The sequence below is a fragment of the Grammomys surdaster genome, unplaced genomic scaffold (assembly GCF_004785775.1).
Source record: "Grammomys surdaster isolate TR1022 unplaced genomic scaffold, NIH_TR_1.0 121255, whole genome shotgun sequence".
Lineage (NCBI taxonomy): Eukaryota > Metazoa > Chordata > Mammalia > Rodentia > Muridae > Grammomys > Grammomys surdaster.
Window position 1 is genome coordinate 44,463 of NW_021617072.1, and position 16,777 is coordinate 61,239.

Below are 16,777 nucleotides of genomic sequence, written 5' to 3' on the forward strand. Positions count from 1 at the left end.
CTCCAGTTATTTACTGTTGGGTTAGTTGGACTACAGACTGTAAGTCATCAAAGATATATATATATATATATATATATATATATATATATATATATCTCCTTAATATATAAAATACCATAAGTTCAGTGACCAGTGACTCTAGATAACCATATATATATAGACAAAACATCAAAAAGTAAAATTTCCTGGGCAAGCAAACTATAAATTTCAGCAATCTCATGGAGGAGAATGGAATAGCAAAGGTAAAAACCTTGCGGTTTCAAAAGGCATGAAAGTCCCACACATGGTGAATGAACTGCTACATGTTGCAAAGTGGCAAATGTAAGATAATTATTGAAGAATCCAAAAGCACAAAACTTGTATGCTCAGGTTCTTGTCAGGGCGAGTTGGGGGGATTGGGGGGCAAACAAATAAACAAAACACAAGAAAATGTGACATTGTTCCAATTCAGCCTAACAAAAGTATGCAGACCCAGCTGATTCACAACATACAATTTAGGACTGGGCTGGGTAGGAAAAATTCTGGGAAAGTAAGAAATAGTATATCAGCTGATAGGAAAATTATTATTTTGTTTTGAGAAAAGGTCTTTCTGTGTATTCTTGAATATTCTGGATATCACTATGTAAGCCCAAATGGCCTTGAACATATAAGATCAATTTTTGCTGGAATGATTATGTGCTGAACCATCACATTAATCTATAAAAAATACTCCATCTTTCTCTTTAATGTAGGGTAAAAGGATTTCTTTGCCTGGGTGATTAACCCTGCCTACCTGGAATATAATGTTTCCATAATGAGAAAAATTCAGATCTCCAAGCCATCAATTTTCTTTAATGTGATGATTTTTTTTTTGCTACTCTAAAGCACCTCTGAACTTCAGTTAGGAACTAAAACATGCATAAAAACCTCCAAACACTTTTGCTATCTCTGGTCCTTTGCAAGGAGAAGGTTGCAAGGAGCCTGGGGCGCAATCTTAGCTTCTAGACAAATAAGAAAATGTTGCTTTGAGGTCATTTTAAACTAAATATCCTGTTCAACTTCTATTTCTTATTCTTATCACAAAGTCCTCAGCATCAATAGGATAAAGAAAAAAGTTATGATCCCCTCTTTACATTATGAAGAGTTGGTTTTTTTGAGTGTGTATAGGTATCTGTAATGTATTGCCATGGTGTTGACCATCACTGCACACTGTAGTCCAAGTTCTCTGATGCTATTCTGTCTCTGGATTATACTCTCCATAATTCTTAACTTTATTGATACTTCTATTTAGCTATATCTTAATTTTAAGTATAAATTACTCCAATTCATATCTTCAAAGATGCTCAACAAAAACCACATAAATAATTCAATACTCTTCATTGTGAGATGAGAACATAACATCTTTATTGTTCTCATCCCTATTGCCATGGTATAAATGTGATGAAGTTGACAGCTTAGGAATCATTTAAATGTCTCTTTCTTCTTTCTCTGCCTCTCTCTGTCTCTCTCTCTGTCTCTCTCTCTGTCTTTCTCTTTGTGTCTCTCTCTGTCTCTCTGTCTCTCTCTCTGTCTCTGTCTCTCTCTCTCTCTCTCTCATACACAATGATGACTTCAAAATAGGCATCATTACTCTGGAGATGGTAAATATACAAAATTTGATTCTGGACAGAACAGAAAGTATTTTTAGGTAGGGCTTGTGCTATTCAATCATGTAAATACTCTCATCAAGTTAAGTTTCAAGGAGCCAACCTTTTAAACTCCAATTGACCAACTAAGACAATTTCTCATAGACTTTTGACTATGCCTTCACACCAGTGCATTGTTTCTTCAGCCTGACCATGGCTTACCTCTTCTGTCCCTTAACACTTGTCAAAGAATTTCCCACATTCTCTTTCTATAGCTTCTACCAGCCCCGGTGTTTCCTACCAGATTGTGTTTTAAAAGAAAGGTAAATAGATTGACCTTCTAATCTTTGCAATTATACTTCCTCCCTAATTTTCTGATTATGATCAACTTTACTTTTTCAACAGATCTACTCTCAGATCATCATATATAAATTGGGTAAAATAAAATCAGGTGTAAAGTTCCTATGTGTCTTAAAATGAAGAAAACATCAGTTCAATTTCCTGTTGCTGTGATAAAATACCATGACAAAAATTATAGGAATGAAGGGATGTATTTTTGCAAAATATCAAAGTTTCAGTCATTTTTGTTGGAATGTCAAGGTGACAAAAGGTTCAAGCATCTAAACATATCATATCTACACTCAGCAAGAAGAGAGTAGTCATTGCTCCTGTTCAGCTTTCTCCTTTTGTCTGTCTAAGATCAGAGGAAATTCTACTACCTACCTTTAGAGTGGGATTTCCTACCTCAGTTAATCTAAGTAAGTGATCCTTCACAGACATGCCCAAGCACTAACCTAATCTGCAAAATAATGCACAGGTATACCAAGAGAATTATATCTTGTGTGATTCTAGATTTGGAGAAGTTAGTAATTAATTTTACCACTTAAAACAAGTACATTGCCAAAAATTCCTTTAAAAAGGGATGTGTTCTGGTTTGGTTGTTTGCTATGTATTGTAATGGTAAATACTGGCCCTGAAGTCCTGGTTACCCACAGGTACAAAGGAATCCACTCATACAATTTAACTTTGCCCCTTAACTTAAAACTCTTAGTCAAATAAAAATAATGACAGCCAATAGCTAGGCAGAGGAGACATAGGTAGCAATTAAGGTTCTTGGCCTTGTCAGAGAAGAGTATGAGGAAATAGAAGAAGATGGAAAGAGGAGGAAGCACCCATTATGTAGTTGAATTACAAAAATAGAGCCATGAGTGCTAGCAACTGGGGTAAAGATCTGCTCATATAGAACATGGCAAATTATAGCTTGACAGTATTATGAAGAAGTAGATTCTAATAGCATAAAGTACCTACCCAGCTCTAGTGCATTAAATGCTTATTATAACAATAAAGGTTTTTTGTCTTTTATCTTGGAGCAGAATAGCCAAGTTAAGAAATTTCAAATGAGATTAAGTAATACCTACAACAGAGATGTGATTGGTGTTGAATACTTTTTAAATCAATATGTAATAATTTAGGATTTATTTATTATTTCATTTATTTACATTCTAATGTTGCCCTTTTCCAGCCCTCCCTTACAGAAATCTTCAACCCATACACCCCTTTGCCTCTGAGAGAGTACCCTGGGGCATGAAATCTCTACAGGATTAGGTGTATCCTTTCTCACTGAAGCCAGACAACACGTACTGAATTTTCATCTCTGCTACCTATGTATTGGTGGTCTTGGATCAGCCTGTTTATGTTATTTGGATGCTGACTCAGTCTCTGGGTGCTCCAGAGACAGTTCACAGCCTCTTCAGGCCTCAGAAAGACAATAGCCCATTTATTAAACAACTTGCCTTTGAAAATGCTAACCCAGCTTGTCAGGATGCCTTGAGTCATCATTGCAAGGGTACCCTTTCTGATTACACTTGCCTTTGTTTGGGGAAAGGCTCCAACCATATGATTGGACTGGCTATCAGGGCTGCCGTCCACAGGGCAGACATGCAAGGGCTGCCTAATAGGATATGCTTTAACTGTGGCCAGCCTGGCCACTTTGCTTGGGAGTGACCTCACCCCAGACCAGTTGTAACCCCTAGGCCCTTGCCATCCATCCCTTCATCTGACACTCCTCTTATTAAACATCTACAACCCACTACTGTTTGTCCCAGATGTAAGCATGGGTGCCACTGGGCTAATGAGTGTCATTCTCACACAGACCAGCAGGGCAGCCTACTCCCTTCCTGTGAGTTGGGAAACTTGAACAGGGGCATCCTCCCACCCCCAAGTCTCAGATAAGCAATTGGGTTCATCTCTGCCTCCATCCCTCCAGGTACATTACAGCACATGGGGGATGGCAACCTCTTATCCCCTCCTGTCTATTCAAAATCCACTTCAGATCTTTGTCGAGCCACACAAAAAAAAATAGCCTCAGATTGGATCTCTGTTCCTCCACCGACACAATATTAACTCCTGAGGAGGGTCCACGTCTTCTACCCACAGGAGTGTTCGGACCTCTCCCTATTGGTTTCTCTGGGCTAATTATTGGACATGCTTTGGCCACCCTTAAAGGCATTCATGTTCACCCTGGGAATATTGATCCTGATTTCTCCCTTGAATATAAACTGCTAGTGTCTGTCACTCAAGCCCCAGTGTATATTCCTGTGAGCCAAGCCCTGGTGCAAATTCTTCTGTTCCCTCAGAGCAAAGACAACGCCCCTACAGGTTCTAAGAACAGAGAAGATTCTCCATCACTATCTAACAAGGCATTTTGGGTCTAGCCAATATCTAGGGCAAAGCCTATGATGACTCTCTATCTCAATGGCAAGGCCATCACTGGACTTTTGGACTCAGGGGCAGATGACATGGTAATATCAATGCAACATTGGCCTTCCAGTTGGCCTCTGACTGCTTCCACCACACAGTTCATGGGAATTGTACATTCCAGGGATCCCCTGGTTAGTTCTCAGGCCATTTGATGGTCTGATGAAGAGGGACACTCTGGACTAGTCACACCCTTTGTTATTCCTGACTTATCTATTAATCTTTGGGGTCCTGACATTTTGGAAGGAATAGGAGTTGTCATGTTTAGTCCAAATGATACTGTAACTCATGATGAATCAGGGCCACACTCCAGGACATGGCTTGGGCAAACATTCTCAGGAGATCCCCGCTCCTGTAGAAGTCTCCCCCCAAAAAAATCGCTTTGGTCTGGAATATCCTTTTCTATAGGGGCTGTTGACATTCCTGCACCCCAACATGCAAACAAAATAAAATGGAGGTCTTCCTCCCCCATCTGGGTTGATCAGTGGACCCTTACCAAAAAGAAATTAGAAAATGCCATGCTCTTAGTGCAGGAACAGCTGGCGGCAGGACACATCGTCCCTCTCAATTCTGCTTAGAATACCCCTATCTTTGTCATCAAGAGAAAGTCAGGTAAATGGCGATTGCTACAAGATCTTTGCGATGTTAATACAGCCATGGAGATTATGGGGATGCCTGGTTGCCTTCAGCCATCCCCCAGGGTTTTCACAAAATAATTATTAACCTTAAAGATTACTTTTTTTACCATTCCTTTACACCCTGATGACTGTGCCCATTTTGCTTTCAGCCTACCACAGCCTAATTTTCAGGCCCCTACACCCTACTTCCATTGGAATGTCCTTCCCCAGTGGATGGCCAATAGTGCCATTGGCCCAAAAGTTTGTGGGACAAGTTATACAACCTGTCAGAGATGCTTGGCCAGATGTATATATACTCCATTTCATGGATAATATCCTTTGGGCAGCTGATTGCCAAACTTTTCTTTTAAGTTGCTTCCAACAATTACAGTGTGCCCTTTTAACAGCAAATCTTAAGGTGACTTCAGAAAAAATAAGCTCTCTGAACCCTTTAGTTATCTGTTATATGAGCTCCACTTCAGCAGGATATTCCTGCCTAGACTGAAGCTCCAAATCTCTTCCCTCAAGATCTTACATGACTTCCAAAGGCTTCTAGGTAATCTGCAATTTTTACATTCCTATCTTAAGATTTCCCCTGACACAATGCTTCTTCTTTATGATCTACTCAAAGGAGATTCACATCCTTTATCCCCATGAGAGCTGTCTCTTCAGGCCTGCTCCTCATTTCAAAAAATAGAAAATGCCATAAATTCCCAGACTTCTGCCCAAATTCATGATAAGCTCTCCCTGTTTTTTGTTGTTTGTGCTACTCCTCACTCCCGTCTTGGAGTGTTTTGGCAGAGCCCTGTTTTCTCCCACTCCAAGATAGGGTCCCTCCTTTTTTTGGTCTCTCTCCCCTCTTCCCCCGCCAAAGTTCTTACTACCTATTCCTTCCTGGTCACCCAATTGGTCTCCAGGAGATGCAAACTCTCCTGCATGTATTTTGCTAAGGACCCTGATTCTATCATTGTTCCATTCACTGCTGAACAGGTTGACTGGCTTTTCCAGTCCTCAGACTCTTGGGGCATTGCTTTTGCTCAATTTTCAGGCATTATCAATAATCATTACCCCAAGGATCCCTTACTCCAGTTCTTTCGTATCCATCCCTTTACATTTTCAAAAAAGACCTCTAAAACAAGCCACTAAAACAAGCAAAACTTGTTTTTACTGATGGCTCTGCCAATGATATTGCTGCCTATGTTGTAGATTATGACCCTCATATCTTCCAGACCCCTTATTTTTCTGCCCAACTTGTTGAGTTATATGCTATATTACAAGTTTTCCTCGCTTTTTTCCATAAGGCTCTCAACATTTACACATTTAATCTTTTTAAAAATTATTTATTTTTATTTATTTTCTTATATCAAATCGTAATTTTTATTATTCATACAGGGGTTATAAACACAAAAAGGCAGTACATGGGGAAGGGAATGGCACCGAAGCGTGAGTATTCAGGGAGAGTAAAGATATATTTCAGAACAGGGTATCAGCTGGGTAAAGGTTCAGGGGACAGATCACTATGACTCTGCCTGTGATTAACTTGTCCTTATATAAGTTGGTATTATCTGCCAAGGCTACCTATTTACAAGGTCTATGACTATAGATATATGTAGATATAGCTATATATGTCTATGACACAGATAGTTCTTATGTTGCCCACTCCTTACCTCTCCTTGAGACTGGCCTCTATACTAAAGTTTTCTCAGGGGCTTCTCCCATATTTCTACAGAGCCTGATTCATTCTCACACGCTCTGTGGGACTGCATAAGGGTATCCTGGGTCATGGTTGAGCAGGTACTTAGAACCCCGAGATTCTCTGTGGAATTCCTCATGAGAACCGGCAGGAGTTCGGTCCCTCCCATCACCTAAGATCCTGAAAAACAGTCACAGATCTCCATAGAGTCACCCAGGCGATAGGCCTCAGGCCTTAGAGATTTACATACTAATGAAGGCCAGAGGGCAGAGCAAATTAAACATTCCTCTCCCCAGATCCTCCCCTAATCCTCCCCCTTTCTCCCTCCCTATATAACTCGGGACGGCCCTGAGTTTTTGGGGGGTACGCCTAGATCCATCTATTATCCGTCATGTCAATAAACCTTTTTGGAACCAAGGACTTCCTCGTGTTACTGGGGCCCGCCGCCGCCAAGGCCCTCAGGCCGCTGGAACCGTAGGATCTCCCTCCCTGATGTGGGGACCCGCCACGGCGGCGGGCTTGCGCCGCTGTGGCGGCCTTTTTTTAATTTTCCCCACAACGCTCCCCTTCTTCATTGGCTACTTTCGTGCTCATTCTGGCCTCCCTGGACCACTTTCTGAGGGAAATATCCTTGCTGATCTGGCTACCAGGTACCATATTTACCTTGCCTCTTACCCTGATCCTCTTGAGTTTGCAAGACAGGCTCACTTCCTCCATCATCTCAATGCACATTCTCTTTTCCTACTCTTTAAGATCACCCGTGAACAGGCTCAAGTTATTATTAAGACCTGCCAGACTTGTATTCCTTTTCACCTAGCCTAGAGGCCTGCTCCCAAATTACCTATGGCAGATGAATGTGAAACACTTACCTAGCTTTGGTAAGCTCAAGTATGTTCAAGTATCTATTGACACCTACAGTGGCTTCATTTATGCCTCCCCCCTCCATGGAGAGTCTTTCAAACATGCTATTTCTCATGTTATAAATTGTTTAGCAGTCATGCGCCAACCTAAGATCATAAAAATAGATAATGGCCCTGGCTACACAGGATTTAGCTTTAAAACCTTCTGTGCCTCTGTAAAGTGAGATGTTGGAGGGTGCGAGACAAAGTACTGCAGGGAAACCTTTATCTTTGAGCTCAAAGATGGGATCCTGGGAAACATGCCTGATTGCATACGGATTGGCATAGGCCAATCCCCTTGAAAAAGTGCCTGGTAGGCTAGGGCTTGGCCTCCCCAACCAAGGAGTGCTTAGCCCTTCAACTCAATACCCGAAACTCTGAGGGGATCAGGCCTCTACTTCCTGCTCCATGCTTTCAGTGCTCTATTATACAGGGAAGAGGGAGATGTGGCAAGCCATGGCAAGGCTTTACTCTTGCCAAACACTCACACTTTGTTGGGAGCCGACAGCTAGCCGAAAGCAGCCATCATGTTTACAGCCATCTCGAGCCATATACTCTGACAAGAGACTTGTTTTCAACAGCCTGCAACAGCTGAGCACACTCTGATAAACTTGTTTTTCTCACATATCTTGTTTTGCTATTTAGTGCCACCAGCAGCTAGGTGCATGTGGTCTCCATGCTGCTAGGCACACATGGTCTCCTCACTACTAGCTAGGGGCACGTGGTCTTCTCACTGCTAGCTAGGCGCACGTGATATCCATGCTGCAAGGCACATGACGTAGTCCTTCAGCTGTGCTTGTCGATGAGGACAAGGCATGTATTAAAGGGTTTAAATACCCAGGATTTCCTTCCAATAAACGAGACTTGAAGAGACTTGATCAGACTCCCTGTCTTGTCTCCATTCTTCAAGTCTCCACTCTCTCTCTTGCTAGGCCCTGACCCACGGACAAGAGCAGCAGAATGGGCCGTTACAAAGTGGCCCCCTGAATGTGAGGTAGCTCGGGCGGCTACAAGCCTTGGCTCTCCTATCTACTATTTTTCTCTCTGCTTACCTTCCATGATTCACTTCCTGTATTTTCAGTTCTCAGCACTTGAAACAAGGCCTCATAGCAATCCACCTTAATAACCCTACCTCCTGACCTTTAGATTTAGCCAATATCCTGCGAGATAGATATTTTTAGAAGCCCTGGTAATGGCAAGGCTTTGTGAGAACAACAGGCATAGCCTAGTTAGACCCCACAGCTGTAGCCAGCTTCCTCCACCTGCAAAGCCACCTTTCCATTCCTACTCCTCCCCATATCCTGTTTTCAGAGTATATAACCTGTGTGAACAATAAAATCTTTGTCAGCTTGATCAGACTTCTTGACCTGCTGTGCCTTCTTTTTTCTCACTCATCTCAGCCCTCTCCACAGGGTCTAAGGGTCCCACTTGATTGTCAGCTGGACTGGACAGTTATAGGATTCTTTTCTTCCTTTTTTTCTCTTTTTCTTTTCTTTTGTTTTTTCTTCTTCTTTCATTATTTTTTCTTTTCTTTTCTTTTTTTTTTTTGAGACCAGGTCTTACTCAGAAGTCAGGATGTCCTAGGTAGAATTACAGGTATATGCCATCAGGCCTGGGTCAGACAATAGACATTTCAGAAAGGTACTGGTATGCATGCACAGGAATCCTGACAGGATAGTACCACCCTCACACCAACTAGTACCACCCTCACACCAACTGGAAGCAAAATGCTAACATTCTTGTGATCCTAAAGGTCTTGGCTATAGAAGCTTTAGTTTTCTTTTATCCAGGAGACTTTTCAGGAAAAAAAAAATCCACCTGCTTTATATGAAGATCACACCAAAAGGCCTCTTGCAGTATAGTGAAATTCAAGTTCATTTCCTGCTTTTTCCCAGTATTTGAACTTCTCAGGAGTAACATATTCTTCAATCTTAAGGTGGCACATTGTTGGCTGCATAGACTGCCCTAGAGTTAAACAGTTCACATCAGCTGCATGAAATGCTTTCTTAATGGCATAGACTTATTGATCTGTCTCACCTAGGCCCAGATTGGACCTCCTTGGCATGTTTGACTACATGAAGAGACTGGTGGAAATTGGCCAAGGGATCATGAACTTTCCTCTGTGGTTCTGAACCTGTCTCTACTTTGTGTGCAATCATATCTAATCTAGACAGAGACACTGTTTCTATCACTCTCAGATCTCCTCAGAAGTCCAGGGTGAGGCATTCCACAAGGATTTTTGGACTCTTTTCCTTCAAGCATGATAGTCTTGGCAATGTGTTCAGCTCCTCCATTGACTACTTCATCTCAATCCACTGATGTCAGGACAACATAGTACAGACCCCACTCCCCTATTGACCACATCATCTCAATCAACTGAGGTCAAGACAGTGTAATCCAGACCCCACTCTGAAATTGCTTTGGCCATATTGTCAGGCTCATTGACATCCAATGGAGGGGGATTTCTTTCAGTCTTAACAGACCAAACTCTGCAGCATCTTGTGCATATATTACCCATCAACATGATCATGGCTGTGGTTGTGGCATACTCCTCACCTCCTTAACACTCTTGAATGTTGGGACATTGGGCATCCCCACATACGGGAGATTTAAACTCTGCAACATATTTTTCAGTTTATTGAAATTTTTACCCATAGATATCCTTGTCTTAAGCCATGGGGGTAGTCTTAACTTTTCTCCTTTCTGGCACTTAAGTTTCCTTTATATTCATCCCAAATGATCTTGTCTACAAGATCACCAGATATAAAATCTTGAAGGTCTGATTATGTGAGAATTATGCAACAGTTCCTTTTTCTTATCTGACAAAGAACTAAATGCTTTAACTGAGCATGCACATTTTCCAAATACCTGGAAAATTTTCCCTAGTTTTGAACTTGAAATAAGCAATGGTGTTCCTGTTGCTCATCCAGGACCCCAGGCTGTGAGCACAAGAAGTGCTTTAAAAAGGAAATAAAATTGATTTAAATCAATCAAATAGATGCAAGGAAACAACAATTATGGCCCTCAGAATCTGATAAAACAATGTGAGAAAAAAATATAATATCATCCAAATGTAAAATCAGTGCCTCAAATCAAGAAAAGTCTGAAAGGCCCTAAAATAGACATATCAAGTCAAATTCTCATAGCATTCCATGTTGGATCTCAAAGTGTAACAAAAGTATTAAGAATGAGATAAAGTAGAAGCAGATCCACAAAATATAGAATGCAATAAATTACTGTGCTGTCTCTCAGCAAGTTGCAATAGGATATAAGAAATAAATGTAAATTGGTAAATTGGTTTAAAAATACTGGAATCCTCATGGTTTCAGTGCTTCCTTACTCATGCCATGTACCTGAGGCTCCTGAGTAAGCAAAGCATAAAAGACTTGACAAAGAGATATAATGAACCACAGGAAGGAGCAAGATATGCAAGAGAAAGTCTTTTTTCTCCATCAACCATGCAAATTTTTTAGGTCCATTTCTAACCTTGTCCCAGCCGTTTCTTGTCTTCATTTATTATCAATAAGGAATATTCCTTGTTCCATATATCTTCCTGATAACACAATCCACGTTTTCTGATGTGTTAATATAGGATTTTCAATCTACCCATTCAAATCAGAGTGGAAGACAATTTACAGGATAGATGTTCAAACATAGCTCGCTCCATGAATACATACTCACAGTTTTTCACGTGAAATTTTAATAGTTAGTGCTGGGAGGACAAAAAGCATATGAAAAATTCCAAGTGCCTAGAGTGTCTCTTGTGTACAATTTTGGGAGAGCAATTGCATATAAATACGGGATACAGTGTTTAAACCCTCTTTACAAACAAATGGAGTAGGGCACTTACTAGATCACCAGGAAAAGCAAAGACAGGAAAGTGCAGATAAAAATATATGGAACAAAACAAGACTATACAACTTAAGAAACAGATCATTCTTACATCTGTAAAGTGGAAATGTATGTTGTACAGATTATTTCACTCTTTCCTTAGAGTCTGAATGGTCAGACTATTCTTAGATATAGAATGTGTCTCTTTCTCAAACTGGCTGTTGGCAGCACATAGTTGAATGGAGCCTTGCTTTAGGCATGAGCTATACTTAAATTCTCTGATTACTGTGCTGAAAACTTCATGCTTATGGGGAAGGTGGTGGGAGGTCATGTCATTTAGAAATCCTACTGTGAAGTAACTCATTCTGTAGGGCACTGCCCATGGAACTGATCATAGAATATGCTTTGAGTGATACTCATTGGATGTCAAGAGTGTTATTAGAAAATCCCAAATGTCCCTGAACTTTCTCTGTCTTGTTTCATATTTAGTGATCTTTTCTGTTTATCTACATGCCTGTCTATGTGCCACATGGTGCATAACAGAGAAAGAAGTTCTTTAAAAATATTTGGCATGTCATTTGGACTTTTATCCACTTAAAGTGTAACATACACAAACTTTTCTTTTTAAAATTTTCTTACTTCTGCTGGGCGGTGGTGGCGCATGCCTTTAATCCCAGCACTTGGGAGGCAGAGGTAGGTGGATTTCTGAGTTCGAGAGTTCGAGGCTAGCCTGGTCTACAGAGTGAGTTTCAGGATAGCCAGGGCTACACAGAGAAACCCTGTCTCGAAAAATCAAAAAAAAAATTTCTTACTTCAACTATTTTAGTATAGTAATAAATCCTGAAAGATTCCTGTGCCAGAGCCTGCTGCTCATAAACCTTTTCAACTTTCTCATAGAATTTTTCTTAGAATATATAAATGTGTAACTTTTATTACCTTTCTAGGAAAGTAAAAATAATACAAAATGAAAGACAAAATGCAAATAAAGTCTTCTGTTTTCTTAGATTTAAAAAACAACAGCTAAAGAAAAAACAAACAAACAAACAAAAAACAACAACTAATTTTTAGTGAATATTGCCTAGTAATAGATACCAATCTGTACCTTGATCAGTAGTGTTTATTTTAGACTATGAAGAGCATGTCAGTACTTCAGTCAATCTTTGTAATCCATAATATTAAAAAGTGAAAGAAAACAATGAATAATGTCTATTTGTGAAGAAAAAGATTTTTACAAAATTAAGCTTGTACCCAGCTTGCTTAAGAGGTTTCAAAGTGCGATGTTTTGTATATGCTTGGCTCAGGGAGTGACATGATTATAAAGTGTGGCCCTGTTGGAGTAGGTGTATCACTATGTGATAAGACACTCATCCTAATGGCCTCTACATCAGTTTTCCACTATAAGCCTTTAGATAAAGATGTAGATCTCTCAACTTTGTCTGCACCATGTCTGCCTGGATATTGCCATCCTTCTGCTTTGATGATAATGGACTGAACATTTAAACCTGTAAGCTAGCCACAATGAAATGTTGTGTACATGTTTCGTTGTTCATAATGTCTGTTCACAGAAGTAGCATCCTGGATAATACAGAAGATGCTACCAGGAAAAGAGTATTTCTATGATAGGCCTGACCATGTTTTCATTTGGAGGAATTTGGATTTGGAGACTCTAGAAACCAATGGAATGCATTAAGTTGCACTTAATGGGCTATCCTAGTAGAAATATGGAAGACTCTGCTGCTGAGTATGATTTAAACTGTGCAAACCTGTCCCAAGAGGTTTCAATGCAGAAGAACTTCAGAATGTGGACTAGAGACTATTTTTGTGGTATTTTGTGGAGAATGTGGCTTTTTACCATTGTCTGAAGAATCTACTTCAGACTAAGGTAAAGAGATTCATATTAGTTGCACTGACAAAGGATGTCTCAAAAAGCCAAACTGAGACTTTGGTCTCTGGTTAAGTCTCATGAAGATGATTTTGAACAAGCATATCAAGTTTGAAAAGGAAAAATATAAAATATATGGTTCAAGTATTAAAGGGGCACTAGGAAGTGAAATGGAACTGAAGCCTATGTTCTAGGAGATAACAGATGAAGGAATATGGGGGCAAGATACTTCCCAGATAAATTTAGGTCTAAGTATTGTAGTATATCCCTGTAATCCCAGAAGGCAAAGCCAAACAAATCTCTGTGTTCGATACTATCCTGGGATGAAGCTGGTTCTAGGTGAAGAAAAGCTTAAATTATGCATGGTGGTACACTCCTTTAATCCAAGCATTGGAAGAGACAGAGCCATGCAGATCTCTCAGTTCAAGATCAATCCAGAGAACAAGATCCAGGAAAGCCAGATTTATATAGGAAGGGAGTCTGAAAACAGAAAACTAGTAATAAAATAAGGGGACCCATGTTCCAGACCCAGAAAGCAGCAGAACATGGCAGCTTCAGCCATATGGCACTACCTTTAGAGTAAAAAAATAGAAGGGATTATGGGCCAATTGATACTGATTAGCTGAAACTAAAAATTAGTGGTGATTAAAATGAGACCAGCATCGCTGAGATGAAATCTTCTGTGAAGTGTTTTCTGAGAGCACAAAGAAGCTGTGTTCCAGAGATAGCCAAGGTTGCACCTAGTACTGCATCTGTACTTTGTAATGTGTAAGAGTCACCCAGGTACTGGTTTTGAAGGCATAAGGGGGTCATAAAGAACAGCTGAGGCTTGGCACTGTTAAAGGCCATCGAAGGCCATTGGTGAAGGTGCATCCTCAGTTGCAGTTGATTACCAGGAATTAGAAGGTCATGAAAATGAGTTGAGGTTTGGCACCTTGGAGAAAGCCTATTGGAGGCTATTGATGAAGTTTATTTGCAGCAGAGGACCCCAGCAAATTGGAGATGCCAGTACCATGGGACGACCACCAAGAATAGCAGTGGTAGTGGAGTAGATCAACCTGGGTTACACGGGGCAGAGCTAGAGAAGCCCTTTAGAGGGGCCCAGAAGATCATGTGTGGATCCAGACATTGATACAAGTACTACATCATTGAAGCTATCTTGGAGACCCCAAGATATTCAATATGCCAGAGCCATAGCCTATTTGATGAAGAAAACTGTTAACAGGGAGTGGAACTAGCTCAGGAGAAAAAAGTTTGTTGCAGCCAATAAAAATGAAAAGAAGTTGGAGATCTGAGGACTGCTTTGACATCAGCTATGGCGATGCAGAGTTTGGAGTTTGCCCCCTTGATTTCCTGTCTTGCATTGAGGATTTCAGTTAAGTGATTGGATCTCAGAAGAGATTTTGTACTTTGGACTTTCATAATTATAGAAACTCCTATAGAGTATGTGGACTGTTGAAGTTGAACTAAATGTATTTTAGTTTATGCTATATTTAGGTATGGCTTCTTTAGACTTCTATGTTTGGATAAGCCTATAGGGGCCAGGTAGTGGAATCTGATTGTTTGTACATGCTCAGCCTAGGGACTGGCACAATTAGAATGTGTGGCCCTGTTGGAGTAGGTGTGTCACTGTCGATGTAGGTTATAATACTCTCATCATGGTTCCTTGAAAGCCAGTATTCTGCTAGCAGACTTCAGGTGAGAAAGTAGAACTCTCAGCTTGTCCTTGATGAGAATAGACTGAAACGCTGAACCTGTAAGTCAGTTCCAATTAAATGTTATGCTTTGTAAGAATTGCCTTGCTCATGGTGTCTGTTCAGAGAAGTAAAACCATAACTAAGACAGTCTACAAATAGCATAAAATGGAAGCTACATAATTATCTTATGACATGATTCCATAATAACTAAAATCGTATCCAGAGCACTTTTAACATTCTACCTTATTTTACTTTGTATTATTTTTAATTACTCCAGTCTGAATTTTGATATTCTGTTGTGTATTTAGATCAAGTAGATAGCCAAAATTACCTTTCTTCATTATACTGTTAAGTCCAGCTGTATCTCCTTAGGGGCTGCTTTTAAGGACTTTGGAGGAGCCAATTGGCTCTTGTAGATTGCCACTATGAGTAGTGTCATCTACTGGGAGTGGACAATCTCTTGCTAATCATACGATTTCCATGGAAGAACTGAGGACATTTTCTTCTTCAGTTTTTTTTTTTTTGTTTTTTTGTTTTTTTTTTTTTTTTTGAGAATGGCTAGAGTGTATTTTAGTCTCTATAACTGCTCTTAGGAGTGAATTTCCTGACCTTTTATAGGTGTTCCAGCATTTCCTGGGACTTAAAAGACTTGAATCAAGGGTGACAATATTGGCCTTCTTCTTAGTCTCTTTATTTGCATTGACATCAGCCTCCAAGAATTAATATTGAACTCACATCAGGTCCGTTATATAGAATTGAAGAAGAAACAGTAGTTTTAATCTTAAATACTGAAAGTGCAAACTTAAAACTTAGAAAAAGCAAAGGCTTTAAAGCACATTTTGAATTTGTTAACAATCTGTCTTTTAAGTAGTTAATAATCTGACAAACTAGGAGAAAACCTAAGTAATTGTCTTGGTAAAATACAAAATCTTTGTTTTCCTTTGAAGGTTCAATGACCCAGTGCAGAGGAATACTAGGGTGGTGAGGCAGGCAGAGGTGGGTGGGAAAGCACCATCATAGAAGTAAGTAGTGATGGGATAGGGTATACACAGAGGGTAAACTTGGAAGGGGGATAACATTTAAATGTAAATAAATAAAATAATCAATAATTTTTTAAAAAAACAATGAAAACATCCCAAAATAAAATAAAATAGCATAGGATAGAACTCAAAAACAGAGGCAACCCTGGAAAAGGAAAGCCTAGGAAAGAGGTCAGGAGCTACAGGTGCAAGCATCACCAACAGAAGAAAAGATATAGAAGACGAATGTGATGTGTAAAAGATAACAGAGAAGATATTGACACAATTATCAAAGATTATACAAAGCATAAAAACTCTTAAACCAAAACATCCAGGAATTTCAGGACACAATATAAAGATCAAACCTAAGAATAATAGCAATAGAAGAGAGCAAAGATCCCCAGTACAAAGGGCCAGAAAATAGCTTTAACAAAATCTTAGAAGAAAACTTCCCCAACCTAAAAAAAGAGACAGGCAAAAAAAGTAAAAGAATACAACAGAACACCAAATATATTAGACCAGAAAAGAAAACCCTCTTTTCATGTAATGATAAAATCACCAAATGCACAGAACAACAACAACAAAAAAGAATATTAAAAGTAGTAAGAGTGTCCAGGAGCAAACTTGGAGTGCCATACCTAAACAAAGACATGTAGCTAAGAAATGCTGAAAGCCTGAATCACCAGGGTTGACCCTGCTTTAGCTCTGAAATCACATACACATATGTGACACTAAATGGGCTGAGCAAATTGTGTGTGTGTGCGTGTGTGTGTGTGTG

The 16,777-nt window shown here is 39.8% G+C and overlaps 1 pseudogene; it reads right to left on the bottom strand.

The window, feature by feature from the left end:
- Window positions 1–9,330: 9,330 nt before the first annotated feature.
- On the bottom strand, window positions 9,331–10,435 carry LOC114636027 (annotated as a pseudogene).
- Between the last annotated feature and the right edge of the window lie 6,342 nt (window positions 10,436–16,777).